Source organism: Echiichthys vipera (assembly GCF_963691815.1).
Source record: "Echiichthys vipera genome assembly, chromosome: 12".
NCBI classification, from domain to species: Eukaryota; Metazoa; Chordata; class Actinopteri; order Perciformes; family Trachinidae; genus Echiichthys; species Echiichthys vipera.
This window is the reverse complement of record NC_139837.1, coordinates 3,582,474-3,588,922: the sequence shown is the minus strand read 5'-3', so window position 1 is coordinate 3,588,922 and position 6,449 is coordinate 3,582,474.

Here is a 6,449-nt window from a genome sequence, read left to right as displayed (position 1 = left end):
AAGAGTTCATTGTTTATTGTTTACCTTCTGTATTTAACTAAGTGTTTATTGTTTACTGTTTACCTTCTGTATTTAACTAAGAGTTTATTGTTTACTGTTTATTGTTTACCTTCTGTATTTAACTAAGAGTTTATTGTTTACCTTCTGTATTTAACTTAGAGTTTATTGTTTACTGTTTACCTTCTGTATTTAACTAAGAGTTTATTGTTTATTGTTTACCTTCTGTATTTAACTTAGAGTTTATTGTTTATTGTTTACCTTCTGTATTTAACTAAGAGTTTACTGTTTATTGTTTACCTTCTGTATTTAACTAAGCGTTTATTGTTTATTGTTTACCTTCTGTATTTAACTTAGTTTATTGTTTATTGTTTACCTTCTGTATTACGCTAAGAGTTTATTGTTTACTGTTTATTGTTTACCTTCTGTATTCAACTAAGAGTTTATTGTTTACTGTTTACCTTCTATATTTAACTAAGAGTTCATTGTTTATTGTTTACCTTCTGTATTTAACTAAGAGTTTATTGTTTACCTTCTGTATTTAACTAAGAGTTTATTGTTTACTGTTTATTGTTTACCTTCTGTATTTAACTAAGAGTTCATTGTTTATTGTTTACCTTCTGTATTTAACTAAGAGTTCATTGTTTATTGTTTACCTTCTGTATTTAACTTAGAGTTTATTGTTTACCTTCTGTATTTAACTAAGAGTTTATTGTTTACTGTTTATTGTTTACCTTCTGTATTTAACTAAGAGTTTATTGTTTACTGTTTATTGTTTACCTTCTGTATTTAACTTAGAGTTTATTGTTTACTGTTTATTGTTTACCTTCTGTATTTAACTTAGAGTTTATTGTTTACTGTTTATTGTTTACCTTCTGTATTTAACTTAGAGTTTATTGTTTACTGTTTATTGTTTACCTTCTGTATTTAACTAAGAGTTTATTGTTTACTGTTTATTGTTTACCTTCTGTATTTAACTTAGAGTTTATTGTTTACTGTTTATTGTTTACCTTCTGTATTTAACTTAGAGTTTATTGTTTACCTTCTGTATTTAACTAAGAGTTTATTGTTTACCGTTTATTGTTTACCTTCTGTATTTAACTTAGAGTTTATTGTTTACTGTTTATTGTTTACCTTCTGTATTTAACTAAGAGTTCATTGTTTATTGTTTACCTTCTGTATTTAACTAAGAGTTCATTGTTTATTGTTTACCTTCTGTATTTAACTAAGAGTTTATTGTTTATTGTTTACCTTCTGTATTTAACTTAGAGTTTATTGTTTACTGTTTATTGTTTACCTTCTGTATTTAACTTAGAGTTTATTGTTTACTGTTTATTGTTTACCTTCTGTATTTAACTAAGAGTTTATTGTTTACTGTTTATTGTTTACCTTCTGTATTTAACTAAGAGTTCATTGTTTATTGTTTACCTTCTGTATTTAACTAAGAGTTCATTGTTTATTGTTTACCTTCTGTATTTAACTTAGAGTTTATTGTTTACCTTCTGTATTTAACTTAGAGTTTATTGTTTACTGTTTATTGTTTACCTTCTGTATTTAACTAAGCGTTTATTGTTTACCTTCTGTATTTAACTTAGAGTTTATTGTTTACTGTTTATTGTTTACCTTCTGTATTTAACTTAGAGTTTATTGTTTACTGTTTATTGTTTACCTTCTGTATTTAACTTAGAGTTTATTGTTTACTGTTTATTGTTTACCTTCTGTATTTAACTTAGAGTTTATGGTTTACATTCTGTATTTAACTAAGAGTTTATTGTTTACCTTCTGTATTTAACTAAGAGTTTATTGTTTACTGTTTATTGTTTACCTTCTGTATTTAACTTAGAGTTTATTGTTTACTGTTTATTGTTTACCTTCTGTATTTAACTAAGAGTTTATTGTTTACCTTCTGTATTTAACTAAGAGTTTATTGTTTACTGTTTATTGTTTACCTTCTGTATTTAACTTAGAGTTTATTGTTTACTGTTTATTGTTTACCTTCTGTATTTAACTAAGAGTTTATTGTTTACCTTCTGTATTTAACTAAGAGTTTATTGTTTACTGTTTATTGTTTACCTTCTGTATTTAACTTAGAGTTTATTGTTTACTGTTTATTGTTTACCTTCTGTATTTAACTTAGAGTTTATTGTTTACTGTTTATTGTTTACCTTCTGTATTTAACTAAGAGTTTATTGTTTACTGTTTATTGTTTACCTTCTGTATTTAACTAAGAGTTTATTGTTTACTGTTTATTGTTTACCTTCTGTATTTAACTTAGAGTTTATTGTTTACCTTCTGTATTTAACTAAGAGTTTATTGTTTACCGTTTATTGTTTACCTTCTGTATTTAACTTAGAGTTTATTGTTTACTGTTTATTGTTTACCTTCTGTATTTAACTAAGCGTTTATTGTTTACTGTTTATTGTTTACCTTCTGTATTTAACTAAGAGTTTATTGTTTACTGTTTATTGTTTACCTTCTGTATTTAACTAAGAGTTTATTGTTTATTGTTTACCTTCTGTATTTAACTTAGAGTTTATTGTTTATTGTTTACCTTCTGTATTTAACTAAGAGTTCATTGTTTATTGTTTACCTTCTGTATTTAACTTAGAGTTTATTGTTTATTGTTTACCTTCTGTATTTAACTAAGAGTTCATTGTTTATTGTTTACCTTCTGTATTTAACTAAGAGTTTATTGTTTACTGTTTATTGTTTACCTTCTGTATTTAACTAAGAGTTTATTGTTTATTGTTTACCTTCTGTATTTAACTAAGAGTTTATTGTTTACTGTTTATTGTTTACCTTCTGTATTTAACTTAGAGTTTATTGTTTACCTTCTGTATTTAACAAAGAGTTTATTGTTTACTGTTTATTGTTTACCTTCTGTATTTAACTTAGAGTTTATTGTTTACTGTTTACCTTCTGTATTTAACTAAGAGTTTATTGTTTATTGTTTACCTTCTGTATTTAACTTAGAGTTTATTGTTTATTGTTTACCTTCTGTATTTAACTAAGAGTTCATTGTTTACCTTCTGTATTTAACTAAGAGTTTATTGTTTACTGTTTACCTTCTGTATTTAACTAAGAGTTCATTGTTTACCTTCTGTATTTAACTAAGTGTTTATTGTTTACTGTTTACCTTCTATATTTAACTAAGAGTTCATTGTTTATTGTTTACCTTCTGTATTTAACTAAGAGTTTATTGTTTACCTTCTGTATTTAACTAAGAGTTTATTGTTTACCTTCTGTATTTAACTAAGAGTTCATTGTTTATTGTTTACCTTCTGTATTTAACTAAGAGTTCATTGTTTACCTTCTGTATTTAACTAAGTGTTTATTGTTTACTGTTTACCTTCTATATTTAACTAAGAGTTCATTGTTTATTGTTTACCTTCTGTATTTAACTAAGTGTTTATTGTTTACTGTTTATTGTTTACCTTCTGTATTTAACTAAGAGTTTATTGTTTACCTTCTGTATTTAACTAAGAGTTTATTGTTTACTGTTTATTGTTTACCTTCTGTATTTAACTTAGAGTTTATTGTTTACTGTTTATTGTTTACCTTCTGTATTTAACTTAGAGTTTATTGTTTACCTTCTGTATTTAACTAAGAGTTTATTGTTTACTGTTTATTGTTTACCTTCTGTATTTAACTAAGAGTTTATTGTTTACTGTTTATTGTTTACCTTCTGTATTTAACTTAGAGTTTATTGTTTACCTTCTGTATTTAACTAAGAGTTTATTGTTTACCGTTTATTGTTTACCTTCTGTATTTAACTTAGAGTTTATTGTTTACTGTTTATTGTTTACCTTCTGTATTTAACTAAGCGTTTATTGTTTACTGTTTATTGTTTACCTTCTGTATTTAACTAAGAGTTTATTGTTTACTGTTTATTGTTTACCTTCTGTATTTAACTAAGAGTTTATTGTTTATTGTTTACCTTCTGTATTTAACTTAGAGTTTATTGTTTATTGTTTACCTTCTGTATTTAACTAAGAGTTCATTGTTTATTGTTTACCTTCTGTATTTAACTTAGAGTTTATTGTTTATTGTTTACCTTCTGTATTTAACTAAGAGTTCATTGTTTATTGTTTACCTTCTGTATTTAACTAAGAGTTTATTGTTTACTGTTTATTGTTTACCTTCTGTATTTAACTAAGAGTTTATTGTTTATTGTTTACCTTCTGTATTTAACTAAGAGTTTATTGTTTACTGTTTATTGTTTACCTTCTGTATTTAACTTAGAGTTTATTGTTTACCTTCTGTATTTAACAAAGAGTTTATTGTTTACTGTTTATTGTTTACCTTCTGTATTTAACTTAGAGTTTATTGTTTACTGTTTACCTTCTGTATTTAACTAAGAGTTTATTGTTTATTGTTTACCTTCTGTATTTAACTTAGAGTTTATTGTTTATTGTTTACCTTCTGTATTTAACTAAGAGTTCATTGTTTACCTTCTGTATTTAACTAAGAGTTTATTGTTTACTGTTTACCTTCTGTATTTAACTAAGAGTTCATTGTTTACCTTCTGTATTTAACTAAGTGTTTATTGTTTACTGTTTACCTTCTATATTTAACTAAGAGTTCATTGTTTATTGTTTACCTTCTGTATTTAACTAAGAGTTTATTGTTTACCTTCTGTATTTAACTAAGAGTTTATTGTTTACCTTCTGTATTTAACTAAGAGTTCATTGTTTATTGTTTACCTTCTGTATTTAACTAAGAGTTCATTGTTTACCTTCTGTATTTAACTAAGTGTTTATTGTTTACTGTTTACCTTCTATATTTAACTAAGAGTTCATTGTTTATTGTTTACCTTCTGTATTTAACTAAGTGTTTATTGTTTACTGTTTACCTTCTGTATTTAACTAAGAGTTTATTGTTTACTGTTTATTGTTTACCTTCTGTATTTAACTAAGAGTTTATTGTTTACCTTCTGTATTTAACTTAGAGTTTATTGTTTACTGTTTACCTTCTGTATTTAACTAAGAGTTTATTGTTTATTGTTTACCTTCTGTATTTAACTTAGAGTTTATTGTTTATTGTTTACCTTCTGTATTTAACTAAGAGTTTACTGTTTATTGTTTACCTTCTGTATTTAACTAAGCGTTTATTGTTTATTGTTTACCTTCTGTATTTAACTTAGTTTATTGTTTATTGTTTACCTTCTGTATTACACTAAGAGTTTATTGTTTACTGTTTATTGTTTACCTTCTGTATTCAACTAAGAGTTTATTGTTTACTGTTTACCTTCTATATTTAACTAAGAGTTCATTGTTTATTGTTTACCTTCTGTATTTAACTAAGAGTTTATTGTTTACCTTCTGTATTTAACTAAGTGTTTATTGTTTACTGTTTACCTTCTGTATTTAACTAAGAGTTTATTGTTTACCTTCTGTATTTAACTAAGTGTTTATTGTTTACTGTTTACCTTCTGTATTTAACTAAGAGTTTATTGTTTATTGTTTACCTTCTGTATTTAACTAAGAGTTTATTGTTTACTGTTTACCTTCTGTATTTAACTAAGAGTTTATTGTTTACTGTTTATTGTTTACCTTCTGTATTTAACTAAGAGTTTATTGTTTACCTTCTGTATTTAACTAAGAGTTTATTGTTTACCTTCTGTATTTAACTAAGAGTTTATTGTTTACCTTCTGTATTTAACTAAGAGTTTATTGTTTACCTTCTGTATTTAACTAAGAGTTTATTGTTTACCTTCTGTATTTAACTATTGTATTTCACATGTTTATATTTGTATTTGCTTATTTATAAATGTATGCATATTTATCCAAATCATTTGGATATTTATGACTCTTTTTGAGACAATACACGTTTATGTAGACACATTATTTATTGTATGTCACATGTTTATATTTGTATTTGTTTATTTATAAATATAAGCATATATATACATATGATTTTGATATTCATTCATCTTTTTTGAGACAATACACGTTTATGTAGACACATTATTTATTGTTTATTGTTCACATTTTTATATTTGTATTTGCTTATTTATGAATGTATGCATATTTATAATATCATTTGGATATTTATGACTCTTTTTGAGACAATACACGTTTATTTATACACATTATTTATTCTCATCTCATCTTCAGCCTCTTATCCGGGGTCGGGTCGTGGTGGCAGCAGCTCCAGCAGGGGACCCCAAACTTCCCTTTCCCAGGCCACATTAACCAGCTCTAACTGGGGGATCCTGAGGCGTTCCCAGGCCAGTGTGGAGATCTAATCTCTCCACCTGGTCCTGGGTCTTCCCCGAGGCCTCCTCCCAGCTGGACGTGCCTGGAACACCTCCCTAGGGAGGCGCCCAGGGTTCATCCTTTCTAGATGATCCTGAACCACCTCAACTGGCTCCTTTCAACACAAAGGAGCAGCGGCTCTACTCCGAGTTCCTCACGGATGCTGAACTTCTCCCCCTCTCTCTAAGGGAGACT